Source organism: Salvelinus fontinalis, chromosome 11, assembly GCF_029448725.1.
Source record: "Salvelinus fontinalis isolate EN_2023a chromosome 11, ASM2944872v1, whole genome shotgun sequence".
Classification (NCBI taxonomy): domain Eukaryota; kingdom Metazoa; phylum Chordata; class Actinopteri; order Salmoniformes; family Salmonidae; genus Salvelinus; species Salvelinus fontinalis.
The window spans coordinates 9,863,963-9,877,969 of NC_074675.1; the positions used below are offsets into that span (position 1 = coordinate 9,863,963).

Genomic DNA, 14,007 nt, shown 5'->3' on the forward strand with positions numbered 1-14,007 from the left:
TGAGTGAGAGAGAGAGAGAGAGTGAGTGAGAGAGAGAGTGAGAGTAGGAGTGAGAGAGAATGAGAGAGAAAAGAAGAGAGAGAGAGAGAGACAGAGAGAGAGAAAATAAGAGTGAGAGTAAGAGAGAGAGAGAGAGAGATAGAATGGGAGATAGAGAGTGACAGAGAGAAAGAAAATAGAAGACAAAGGATACAGGGCCTGCTGTTTCTCCACTCTCTCACACTCTCTCACACTCTCTCACTCTCTCTCACCCTCTCTCACTCTCACGTTTCTAAACTAATGATGATGAGGATGACATGGCAGCAGGCCTGCTCTCTTAACCGGATTACATAATGGTGCCTGGGCGGCTCCAGAGCTGCAGCCCAGGATGTGCTGACAGCATGCTTTCTCAACGTCATTAGCAATGCTCACACAGCTGGCTCAGGGGAAGGGGGGAGGAAGAGGAGGAGGGATGGAGGGAGGAGGGATAGGGAGAGGGGGAGGGAGGGAGTGGGGGAGAGGGTTGGAGGATAAGGAGGGGGAGGGAGCAGGAGAGAGGGAGGAGGGCGAGGGGACGGAGAGAGATCGGGAGGGAGTGGGGGAGAGGGAGGAGGGAGAGGGGAGGGAGGGAGATGGGGAGGGATGGAGAGGAGAGGGAGGGAGCAGGGAGAGAGGATAGAGAGGGAGGGAGCGGGGGAGAGGGGGAGGGAGATGGGAAGGAGGGAGATGTGGAAGGAGGGCGAAGAGAGGGAGGGAGGGAACGGGGGAGAGGGAGGGAGGATAGAGAGAGGGAGCGGGGGAGAGGGAGGGAGGATAGAGAGAAGGAGGGAGGGAGCAGGGGAGAGGGACAGAGGATAGAGAGAGGGAGGGAGGGAGGGAGCGGGGGAGAGGGAGGAGGGAGCGGGGGAGAGGGAAAGGGACGGAGATGGGGAAGGAGGGAGAGGAGAGGGGGGGCATGGGGGTTTACACATCCTGGGGGTCTGGGGGACCTCTGCAGGGTCTATCCCAACCCCTCCGCTGAGCTGAAGTGAACCCCTTGGCCACCCCCCACTGCCACTGTTTCCAATAATACTGCAGCGATGCAGCAACGCCTGTGTTTGATCCGGTGCTCTCCTCCTCTCAACGGAGAGAGGGATGAAAGCAGAGGATTGGTATTCCTCGACGCGACTGTTAACAAACACTTCCCATCTCACACATCAAACACTATGGTCGGGAAGCAGTCCACACAAAATAATGAAAAAGACAGGCTTCAATGTTTGTATGTGATGGCCCTATGGAGATTATCATGACATAGTTGGCAATGGCAACACAAGTTACTCTTAGATTTGCATAACGTTCCTAAAGAAAGACTACATACAGTACCAGGACAATGTCATTCCAGTCCCATTAGACACACCAGAGACTGCTGACCCCAAAACAACACCGCTAATATGTTTTGGAGGTTTTGATTGGATGGGAGAAATACACCAGCATGAAGGCGCAAACACAATACTATGATAAATAGGAAAACAATAAACAAAACAAGCGATTCCATTGAACATGGAAGTACATGGATGTTGAAGGAGATACTGATGTCTGCAAGTTTTAATACACGTGTTTACCAGACCCGTTGTAAATTGTGTGACTATTACTTCACTTTTTGTAATGGGATTTTTTTGTCTAAAAACACTGCTGAAAAATTGGTCGAGATAAAAACAAGAATCTGCATATTCAGAGGTTTAGAAACAGTCAGAGTCAGAGGTTTAGAAACAGTCAGAGTCAGAGGGTTAGAAACAGTCAGAGTCAGAGGGTTAGAAACAGTCAGAGTCAGAGGGTTAGAAACAGTCAGAGTCAGAGGGTTAGAAACAGTCAGTCAGAGGTTTAGAAACAGTCAGAGTCAGAGGTTTAGAAACAGTCAGAGTCAGAGGTTTAGAAACAGTCAGTCAGGGGTTTAGAAACAGTCAGAGTCAGAGGTTTAGAAACAGTCAGTCAGAGGTTTAGAAACAGTCAGAGTCAGAGGTTTAGAAACAGTAAGTCAGAGGTTTAGAAACAGTCAGAGTCAGAGGTTTAGAAACAGTCAGTCAGAGGTTTAGAAACAGTCCAAGTCAGAGGTTAGAAACAGTCAGAGTCAGAGGTTTAGAAACAGTCAGAGTCAGAGGTTTAGAAACAGTCCAAGTCAGAGGTTAGAAACAGTCAGAGTCAGAGGTTTAGAAACAGTCAGTCAGAGGTTTAGAAACAGTCAGTCAGAGGTTTAGAAACAGTCAGAGTCAGAGGTTTAGAAACAGTCAGAGTCAGAGGTTTAGAAACAGTCAGAGTCAAAGGGTTAGAAACAGTCCGAGTCAGAGGTTTAGAAACAGTCAGAGTCAGAGGTTTAGAAACAGTCAGAGTCAGAGGTTAAAAACAGTCCGAGTCAGAGGTTTAGAAACAGTCAGTCAGAGGTTTAGAAACAGTCAGAGTCAGAGGTTAGAAACAGTCAGTCAGAGGTTAGAAACAGTCAGTCAGAGGTTAGAAACAGTCAGAGTCAGAGGGTTAGAAACAGTCAGTCAGAGGTTTAGAAACAGTAAGAGTCAGAGGTTTAGAAACAGTCAGAGTCAGAGGGTTAGAAACAGTCAGAGTCAGAGGGTTAGAAACAGTCAGTCAGAGGTTTAGAAATAGTCAGAGTCAGAGGTTTAGAAACAGTCAGAGTCAGAGGGTTAGAAACAGTCAGTCAGAGGTTTAGAAACAGTAAGAGTCAGAGGTTTAGAAACAGTCAGTCAGAGGTTTAGAAACAGTCAGAGTCAGAGGTTTAGAAACAGTCAGTCAGAGGGTTAGAAACAGTCAGTCAGAGGTTTAGAAACAGTCAGAGTCAGAGGGTTAGAAACAGTCAGAGTCAGAGGGTTAGAAACAGTCAGAGTCAGAGGGTTAGAAACAGTCAGAGTCAGAGGTTTAGAAACAGTCAGAGTCAGAGGTTTAGAAACAGTCAGAGTCAGAGGGTTAGAAACAGTCAGAGTCAGAGGGTTAGAAACAGTCAGAGTCAGAGGGTTAGAAACAGTCAGAGTCAGAGGGTTAGAAACAGTCAGAGTCAGAGGTTTAGAAACAGTCAGTCAGAGGTTTAGAAACAGTCATAGTCAGAGGTTTAGAAACAGTCATAGTCAGAGGTTTAGAAACAGTCAGTCAGAGGTTTAGAAACAGTCAGTCAGAGGTTTAGAAACAGTCAGTCAGAGGTTTAGAAAAACAGTCAGAGTCAGAGGTTTAGAAACAGTCAGAGTCAGAGGGTTAGAAACAGTCAGAGTCAGAGGTTTAGAAACAGTCAGAGTCAGAGGTTTAGAAACAGTCAGAGGGTTAGAAACAGTCAGAGTCAGAGGGTTAGAAACAGTCAGAGTCAGAGGTTTAGAAACAGTCAGAGGGTTAGAAACAGTCAGAGTCAGAGGGTTAGAAACAGTCAGAGTCAGAGGGTTAGAAACAGTCAGAGTCAGAGGTTTAGAAACAGTCAGAGTCAGAGGTTTAGAAACAGTCAGTCAGAGGTTTAGAAACAGTGCAAGTCAGAGGGTTAGAAACAGTCAGTCAGAGGTTTAGAAACAGTCAGTCAGAGGTTTAGAAACAGTCAGTCAGAGGTTTAGAAACAGTCAGAGTCAGAGGTTAGAAACAGTCAGAGTCAGAGGTTTAGAAACAGTCAGTCAGAGGGTTAGAAACAGTCAGAGTCAGAGGGTTAGAAACAGTCAGAGTCAGAGGTTTAGAAACAGTCAGAGTCAGAGGTTTAGAAACAGTCAGAGTCAGAGGTTTAGAAACAGTCAGAGTCAGAGGTTTAGAAACAGTCAGAGTCAGAGGTTTAGAAACAGTCAGAGTCAGAGTTTTAGAAACAGTCAGAGTCAGAGGTTTAGAAACAGTCAGAGTCAGAGGTTTAGAAACAGTCAGTCAGAGGTTAGAAACAGTCAGAGTCAGAGGTTTAGAAACAGTCAGAGTCAGACGTTTAGAAACAGTCAGAGTCAGAGGTTTAGAAACAGTCAGAGTCAGAGGGTTAGAAACAGTCAGAGTCAGAGGGTTAGAAACAGTCAGTCAGAGGTTTAGAAACAGTCAGAGTCAGAGGTTTAGAAACAGTCAGTCAGAGGTTTAGAAACAGTCAGAGTCAGAGGTTTAGAAACAGTCAGAGTCAGAGGTTTAGAAACAGTCAGTCAGAGGTTTAGAAACAGTCAGAGTCAGAGGTTTAGAAACAGTCAGATTCAGAGGTTTAGAAACAGTCAGTCAGAGGTTTAGAAACAGTCAGAGTCAGAGGTTTTGAAACAGTCAGTCAGAGGTTTAGAAACAGTCAGAGTCAGAGGTTTAGAAACAGTCAGAGTCAGAGGTTTAGAAACAGTCAGAGTCAGAGGGTTAGAAACAGTCAGAGTCAGAGGGTTAGAAACAGTCAGTCAGAGGTTAGAAACAGTCCGAGTCAGAGGTTAGAAACAGTCAGTCAGAGGTTTAGAAACAGTCAGAGTCAGAGGCTTAGAAACAGTCAGAGTCAGAGGTTTAGAAACAGTCAGTCAGAGGTTTAGAAACAGTCAGAGTCAGAGGTTTAGAAACAGTCAGTCAGAGGTTTAGAAACAGTCAGAGTCAGAGGTTTAGAAACAGTCAGAGTCAGAGGGTTAGAAACAGTCAGTCAGCGGTTTAGAAACAGTCAGAGTCAGAGGTTTAGAAACAGTCAGTCAGAGGTTTAGAAACAGTCAGAGGGTTAGAAACAGTCAGAGTCAGAGGTTTAGAAACAGTCAGAGTCAGAGGGTTAGAAACAGTCAGAGTCAGAGGGTTAGAAACAGTCAGAGTCAGAGGCTTAGAAACAGTCAGAGTCAGAGGTTTAGAAACAGTCCAAGTCAGAGGTTAGAAACAGTCAGTCAGAGGTTTAGAAACAGTCAGAGTCAGAGGTTTAGAAACAGTCAGAGTCAGAGGTTTAGAAACAGTCAGAGTCAGAGGTTTAGAAACAGTCAGAGTCAGAGGTTTAGAAACAGTCAGAGTCAGAGGGTTAGAAACAGTCAGTCAGAGGGTTAGAAACAGTCAGAGTCAGAGGTTTAGAAACAGTCAGTCAGAGGCTTAGAAACAGTCAGAGTCAGAGGGTTAGAAACAGTCAGAGTCAGAGGTTTAGAAACAGTCAGAGTCAGATGTTTAGAAACAGTCAGAGTCAGAGGTTTAGAAACAGTCAGAGTCAGAGGGTTAGAAACAGTCAGAGTCAGAGGTTTAGAAACAGTCAGAGTCAGAGGGTTAGAAACAGTCAGAGTCAGAGGGTTAGAAACAGTCAGAGTCAGAGGTTTAGAAACAGTCAGTCAGAGGTTTAGAAACAGTCAGAGTCAGAGGGTTAGAAACAGTCAGAGTCAGAGGGTTAGAAACAGTCAGAGTCAGAGGGTTAGAAACAGTCAGAGTCAGAGGTTTAGAAACAGTCAGTCAGAGGTTTTGAAACAGTCAGAGTCAGAGGTTTAGAAACAGTCAGAGTCAGAGGTTTAGAAACAGTATATTTTTGGACCTCTGTTATGCTGCCAGCTAGGCAACAAGGGCCATTCACTCAAGTGCCAAATCCCTCTCAGGAAAACATTAGCAGATGTGAATTTTAACTGCAGCTGTGTTTATCTGTGTTTCCAATGACTTGGACGTTTGCACAAGAACCCCCGTGAAACCCAAAGGAGAGTGTAAATGACCCACATTAGGAGGGCTAGCACAGACACGCTCTGACGTCTGACTAAATACTGGAATGAGGAATCTGTCACTGGTGAATACATTATAAAACACACACACACATACATACACACACACACAGATTCCCGTGAGCGGGAGTGTTGACACCATTCCCACAACACTTCCACAGACACACACACACATATCTCTGTCTCTGTCACTCTCTCTCTCTCTCTCTCTCTGTGTGTATCTCTCTCTCTCTCTGCCATTCTCTCTCTGTCACTCTCTCTCTGTCACTCTGTCACTCTCTGTCTCTCTCTCTCTCTGTGTGTATCTCTCTCTCTCTGCCATTCTCTCGCTGTCACTCTCTCTGTCACTCTCTGTCTCTCTCTGTGTCTCTCTCTCTGTCATTCTCTCTCTGTCACTCTCAATCTCTCTCTGTGTCTCTCTGTGTCTCTCTCTGTCTCTCTCTGTGTCTCTCTGTGTCTCTCTGTGTATCTCTGTGTCTCTCTGTGTATCTCTGTGTATCTCTGTGTATCTCTGTGTCTCTCTGTGTATCTCTCTCTAATTAGTAGGAAGCCTGACTTTGGCAGCTGCTGTCTGTTTACAAGTTGGTATTCGCACCGTCTTCTGATTGGGCGCCGCTCGCGTCCTCTGGGAGTAAGGAGCTCCAGGGTTGGTTAAACATCCGCGGGGCAGAGTGGAGCCGCAACACAACGGGGGATCCACACATCTCCAATACTCTCGGCACCCAAAGACCACCGCAGCCTTACAAACACAGAACAACACTGTACCCTATAGGCCTCCACAATCTTGACAACACAGACTTCACAGTTGGCAGAGATCTTAAACGCAGCTCAGACTTTAGATACGACTGATGATAACTTTCGAGGTGAGTGTGTGTGTGTGTGTCAGTCTAGCACAGGACAGTGGGACCTCCATCAGTCAGGCCCACATACTGTGATAGCCCTCTCTATACTACCCTCTCTCTACTACCCTCTCTCTACTACCCTCTCTCTACTACCCTCTCTCTTTACCCTCTCTCTACTACCCTCTCTCTTTACCCTCTCTCTATTACCCTCTCTTTTTACCCTCTCTCTACTACCCTTTAGTTTATACCCTCTCTCTACTACCCTCTCTCTACTACCCTCTCTCTACTACCCTCTCTCTTTACCCTCTCTCTATTACCCTCTCTCTATTACCCTCTCTCTTTACCCTCTCTCTATTACCCTCTCTCTTTTACCCTCTCTCTTTACCCTCTCTCTTTACCCTCTCTCTATTACCCTCTCTTTTTACCCTCTCTCTACTACCCTTTAGTTTATACCCTCTCTCTATTACCCTCTCTCTATTACCCTCTCTCTTTTACCCTCTCTCTTTACCCTCTCTCTATTACCCTCTCTTTTTACCCTCTCTCTACTACCCTTTAGTTTATACCCTCTCTCTACTACCCTCTCTCTACTACCCTCTCTCTTTACCCTCTCTCTATTACCCTCTCTCTATTACCCTCTCTCTTTACCCTCTCTCTATTACCCTCTCTCTTTACCCTCTCTCTACTACCCTCTCTCTACTACCCTCTCTCTACTACCCTCTCTCTTTACCCTCTCTCTATTACCCTCTCTCTTTACCCTCTCTCTACTACCCTCTCTCTACTACCCTCTCTCCACTACCCTCTCTCTTTACCCTCTCTCTACTACCCTACCCTCTCTCTATTACCCTCTCTCCACTACCCTCTCTCCAATAACCTCTCTATTTACCCTCTCTCTTCTAACCTCTCTCTACTACCCTCAATATACCACCCTCTCTCTTCTATTCTCTCACTACTACCCTCTCTCTACTACCCTCTCTCTACAACACTCTCTCTTTACCCTCAATCTACTACCCTCTCTCTTCTATCCTCTCTCTACTACCCTTTAGTTTATACCCTCTCTCTACTACCCTCTCTTCTACCCTCGCTCTATTACCCTCTCTCTTTACCCTCTCTCTACTACCCTCTCTCTTTACCCTCTCTCTACAACCCTCTCTTTTATACCCTCTCTCTACTATCCTCTCTTTACTACCTTCTCTCTTTACCCTCTCTCTACTACCCTCTCTCTTCTATTCTCTCTACTACCCTCTAGTTTCTACCCTCTCTCTACTACCCTCTCTTATACCCTCTCTCTACCACCCTCTCTCTACTATCCTCTCTCTACCACCCTCTCTCCTTACCCTCTCTCTACTACCCTCTCTCTACTATCCTCTCTCTTCTACCCTCTCTCTACCACCCTCTCTTTACTACCCTCTCTCTACTACCCTCTCTCTACTACTCTCTCTCTTTACCTTCTCTCTACTACCCTGTCTCTCTCTCTCTACCCTCTCTCTTTACCCTCTCTCTACTACCCTCTCTCTACTACCATCTCTACTACCCTCTCTACTACCCTCTCTCCTTACCCTCTCTCTACTACCCTCTCTCTACTACCATCTCTACTACTCTCTCTCTTTACCCTCTCTCTACTACCCTGTCTCTCTCTCTCTACCCTCTCTCTTTACCCTTTCTCTAATACCCTCTCTCTACTACCATCTCTACTACCTTCTCTCTTTACCCTTTCTCTTCTACCCTCTCTCTTCTACCCTAGTGTCACTTTGAAATGTTTTCACACTTGTTCCACCCCTCCCTCCCCTCTTTTACCCCCATCGCTCCCCTCCTCTCTCCCTCTCTTTTCCTCCCTCTCTCTCTCCCCCTCTCTCCCTCTCTTACCCTCCCTTGCCATCCCTCCCAGCTGTAATTATGTCACTTCCTCCCAGAAGGGAGCACAGTAACAAACTTACCCCGTTTACCACTGTCAACCTCCCTGTAAAGACAGTAAAGCCATATTGTTTCCTCCAGCAACCAAGGAGAAACTCCACCAATGCTCTGACAAAACTGATGTGGGATCAGTTCTTCTTATGCCGGTCAATCCATCTGTATAACGTTAAGTGTAAAACTCAAACTGGCCCTGGATCAATTAATAGGGTATAATGCACTGCGACCTTATCTTCCGCCATTTTGTTTTTTTATGAGTCTCTTTGAGGAGAATAGGGAGTACACAAGAACAGTGTTTCCAAAATGTTCAGCTGAGCTTGAGCCAGCCATTGTGGCTAGAACACATTTTGGAAAAGCTTTATATTCTGTGGGTGATTCCCAATAGAAAACAACACATCTAAGAATGACCCATCAACTGCGTATGACCCATCTCTGCAGACACTACTGAACCCAGCAAGACCTCCAGCAGCAACAAGATCACTCAGTCAGTCAGGACTTGAAAAGAGAGCAGAGGGCACAGCGCTGCCTTACGGCCACTATATCCTCACGCTAAGGGAGCAATGTTCCTGCTGTTCAAGTGTTGTTTGGCTACACACTGGGCCCAGGCAGTGACAAGGACACCCCTTGAAGAGATGTGAGAAAAGATGCTGATTTTCTATTCTGTCTGAGGTGTTGTTTGTGTGTGTGTGTGTGTGTGTGTGTGTGTGTGTGTGTGTGTGTGTGTGTGTGTGTGTGTGTGTGTGTGTGTGTGTGTGTGTGTGTGTGTGTCTGTGTGTGTGTGTGTGTGTGTGTGTGTGTGTGTGTGTGTATTCCTGCAGATATCTGGGTGTTTTTGAGAATCTTTTTAAGTAGAACTCTGCTGGCACCACAAAAATCCCTGAGGCAGGGGTAGAGTGGAGTAGATGGGGTTTAGAGTGGAGCTGGAGACAGCACTGAGAGAATCAATTAACACGCAGAACACAGGCCCCCGGACTTCTCCTCTGGCTAGCACAAACGTTACACAACATCTTTCCCCTCTCTCTGTAGCTCTCCCATCCCCTCTCTCTGATTCCTCCTCTCCATCCTCTCTCTCTTAAACCTTTTCTAAATAGGGGGTGCTGTTTGCACTTTGTAATCATTTCTTTCCCAAATTAAACTGCCTCGTACTCAATTCTTGCTCGTACAATATGCATATTATTATTACTATTGGATAGAAAACACTCTCAAGTTTCTAAAACCGTTTGAATTATTTCTCTGAGTGAAACAGAACTCATTCTGCAGCACATTTCCTGTCAGGAAGTGAGATTTCTGAAATCGAGGTCCCTGTTCTAGGGTCAGTTTATAAGTCCCCATGCAAGCTATGGGGCTACATGCACTGCATACGCCTTCCTCTAGATGTCAGTAAGCGGTGAGAATTTGAATAGAGTGGATTGCACCATCTGGGGTACTATAAAGGCTCATGGAACGGAAGTACCGTTCTTTTCAACGGGGCGCCTGGCGCAAGAGGGATATCACAATGGCGTCCTGAAAAGCTTTCGTTTTAGCAGTTCTATATCTCCGGCTCTGATTTAATTTGATTTTTGTCTTAACCTGTTGAGGATGGGGGCGCTGTTGAGACTATTTATGCTAATTGGGTAATTTTTGAAACGGCTTCCCACAAAATCCTTGATCGTACAATATGCATATTGTTATTATTATTGGATAGAAAACAGTCTATAGTTTCTATAGGAGTTGAAATTTTGTCTCTAAGTGGAACAGAGCCCATTCTACAGCAATTTCCCTGACATGGAGTCAGATTTCAGAAATGTTGGCCACTGTTCTGAAGTCAGTTAAAAGGGCACTGTTATTGCTATGACTATACGGACACTTCTTACGTCTTCCCCTGGATGCCTTTACGTGATGACGATTCCAATGGGGTCGATTGCGCGTTCACAGGCCCTATAAATGAAAAAACCCTGTAGCTAGCAAGTCTTTTCTTGGTGCGTAACGCGCGTGGAGGACACCGACCCGCTCCTGTTCCAAGCGTTAGTTTAGCCTGTTATATTTCTCCGGTCATCTTTTCACTCGTTATAGGAGTTAAAAACATCATAAGGTAGTTAATTTAAAGCGTTTTATAGCAATTTATATCCGTTTAGTGCGATTTTGGGACATTTATTTTTGAAACGATGTGAATAGCTGGGCACGCTTTTCAGTTCATCCCGAACGCAGTTGGCATTTCCACATGGCAAGAGGACAGCTTTCCACCAAAAGACGATTACTCCCAAGAAAGGATCCTTTGCCCAAGATACTGATGGAAGAACAGCTCAAAGTAGGACATTTTTATTATGATAAATCGTGTTTCTGTCGAAACATTTTAGTGGCTTAGGACGCCATGTTTTTTGACGAAGCTTCGCTTGGCGCAAACTGTATTGAAAAGTAAGGATAAATTAAAAAATGTAATTCCGCAATTGTATTAAGAATTAAATTGTCTATCAATCCCTGTCCACCCTATATTTTTTAGTCACGTTTATGAGTATTTATGTATAAGAGTAGATCACTGTCTAAGTGGCGCAAGGACATTTTCTGACCAGCTGAGCTACATTTCACATTGTCTAACCATGATTTTGGTGGCTAAATATAAACGTTTTCGATCAAACTCTATATGGAATGTGTAATATGATGTTACAGGAGTGTCATCTGAAGAATTCTGAGAAGGTTAGTGAAAAAATTAATATATTTTTGGCGATGTTGACGTTATCGCTCACTTTGGCTAGAATCAATGCTGGGCTGCTATGTGCTATGTGCTATGCTAATATAACGATTTATTGTGTTTTCGCTGTAAGACACTTAGAAAATCTGAAATATTGTCTGTATTCACAGGATCTGTGTCTTTCGATTCGTGTATGCTGTGTATTTTTACGAAATGTTTGATGATTAGTAAGTAGGTAAACACGTTGCTCTAAGTAGTTTTTCTATTCCATTTGTGACGGTGGGTGCAATTGTAACCTATGCCATCTACCTGAAATATGCACTTTTTTCTAACAAAACCTATCCCATACCATAAATATGTTATCAGACTGTCATCTGATGAGTTTTTTTGTTGGTTAGGGGCTATAAATATCTTAGTTTAGCCGAATTGGTGATGGCTACTGGTGTTGGTGGACAAATAAAAGATGGTGGATTATGCTAATGTGTTTTTAGGTAATAGATGTACATCTTTACATATTGTGTCTTCCCTGTAAAACATTTTAAAAATCGGACATGTTGACTGGATTCACAAGATCTGTGTCTTTCATTAGCTGTATTGGACTTTAATGTGTGAAAGTAAAATATTTTTTTTGAATTTCGCGGCACTGGTTTTTCAGTGGGGGGGGGGGGGGGTGCCGCTAGCGCCACGCTGATCCTAGACAGGTTAAAAACTTCATAAGGTAGTTCATTTAAACCGACTTATAGCAGTTTATATCAGTTTATTGCGATTTTCTGGGATTTCTTTGTGTTGCGCTATCGCAAGTTGGACACCTCTCAGGTGGATGGCTAGCGTTAGCTGCTATTTCTACAGGAGAAGAGGACATCTTTCAACCAAAAGACGATTGTTCTGGAGAAAGGACACCTTGCCCAAGATTCTGATGGAAGCTCAGCAAATAGTAAGCAGTCTTTATGTTGCTAATTCGTATTTATGTTGACAAATGTCAAATAATAATTCCGCCATGAATTTCGTTGTGGTCTCGCTTTAGCGCACGCTGTATGCGTAGTAACGTTAATTTTAAAAATGTAACACAGCGATTGCATTAAGAACTAATTTGTCTTTCATTTGCTGTCCAACCTGTATTTTTTAGTCAAGTTTAAATTTAGTTACTGATTAGATTAGGTGCCTCTCCAAAGATTTCTCCCGACATTTTCTGGGCAGCTTGGCTACTTTTCTCATTGTATAACCACGATTTGTGCCGCTAAATATGCACATTTTCGAACAAACTCTATATGCATTGTGTAATATGATGTTATAGGACTGTCATCTGAAGAATTCTGAGCAGGTCAGTGAAAAAATTTATATATTTTGGTGGTTTATACGTTATCGCTATTTTTGGCTTGAATCAATGCTGTTGTGATGTTTGCTATTGTGGTAAGCTAATATAACGCTATATTGTGTTTTCGCTGTAAAACACTTAGAAAATCTGAAATATTGGCTGGATTCACAAGATGTTTGTCTTTCATTTGCTGTACGCTGTGTATTTTTAAGAAATGTTTTATGATGAGTAATTAGGTAATACACGATGGTCTCTGTAGTTATTCTAGTTGCTTTGGGGAGAGTTGTGATGGTGGCTGCAATGGTAAACTATGATTTATACCTGAAATATGCAAATTTTTCTAACAAAACATATGCTATACAATAAATATGTTATCAGACTGTCATCTGATGAAGTTGTTTCTTGGTTAGTGGCTATTTATATCTTTATTTGGTCGAAATTGTGATAGCTACCTATGCAGGAAAAAAATGGTGGACAAAAAACGTTGTGTCTTTTGCTGTCGTGGTTAGCTAATAGATTTACATATTGTGTCTACCCTGTAAAACATTTAAAAAATTAGAAATGATGGCTGGATTCACAAGATGTGTATCTTTCATCTGGTGTCTTGGACTTGTGATTTAATGATATTTAGATGCTACTATTTACTTGTGACGCTATGCTAGTCAGCTTTTTTACTGATGGGGGTGCTCCCGGACCCGGGATTGGGAGGAAGTAGAAGTTAATGTTGTCTCCCCTCTTTTCTCTCTTTCCTCATCCCTCTCTCTTACTCCATCCATCCCAATCATTCTCCCATCTCCCTTCCTGTCTCTTCTCCCCATCCCTGTCTCTCTCTCTCTACTTCCCTGTCTCTCTCTCTCTACTTCCCTGTCTCTCTCTCTCTACATCCCTGTCTCTCTCTCTCTACTTCCCTCTCTCTATTTCCCTTTCTACAAATTAGTAAAAAGAGAAAACCTCTCTTCTTTTCTCACGCTCCCAAATAAAGATCATGCCCCAGTTTGACTCTGTGAATCACTGCCCTTCATGATGTGTCCAATCACAGTGTTTACCACGCAAACTAACTGGGCCCTGACACTTATGAAGGGTTGACATCTTCACTGTAATCACAGTGTTTACCACGCAAACTAACTGGGCCCTGACACTTACTCTCTCTCTAGGGAGCCCATTTGGACATGCCTGTCATTCAGTGTGCTAGTTGAGTATCAAGTACTTGAATGTGTGGATTAAGCACCAAAGGGATAGTTTACTCCAAAATAAGCATTGTAGCTGCCTCTGACTATCACTGGCTTCACTGGAGCAAAATTCTATGAAAGCCATAGAGGCCAGTGTATTAGATACACTGCCGATTTTGAAGGTTTTCCTACTTACAAAGCCTGTAGAGGTCTGTAATTTTTTATCATAGGTACACTTCAACTGTGAGAGACGGAATCTAAAACAAAAATCCAGAAAATCACATTGTATGATTTTTAAGTAATAAGTCAGGTGTCACCTCCTAGTGACTAGTCCAAGACACCTGACTTAACCTCCTAATGACTAATCCGAGACACCTGACTAAACATCCCAATGAGTAGTCCAAGACACCTGACTAAACCTCCCAATGAGTAGTCCAAGACACCTGACTAACCTCCTAATGACTAGTCCAAGACACCTGACTAAACATCCCAATGAGTAGTC

The 14,007-nt window shown here is 43.8% G+C and overlaps 1 pseudogene; it reads left to right on the forward strand.

Moving 5' to 3' along the window:
* LOC129866044 (keratin-associated protein 5-1-like) overlaps nt 1-14,007 on the forward strand; it is a 98,350-nt pseudogene that overhangs the window by 28,878 nt on the left and 55,465 nt on the right.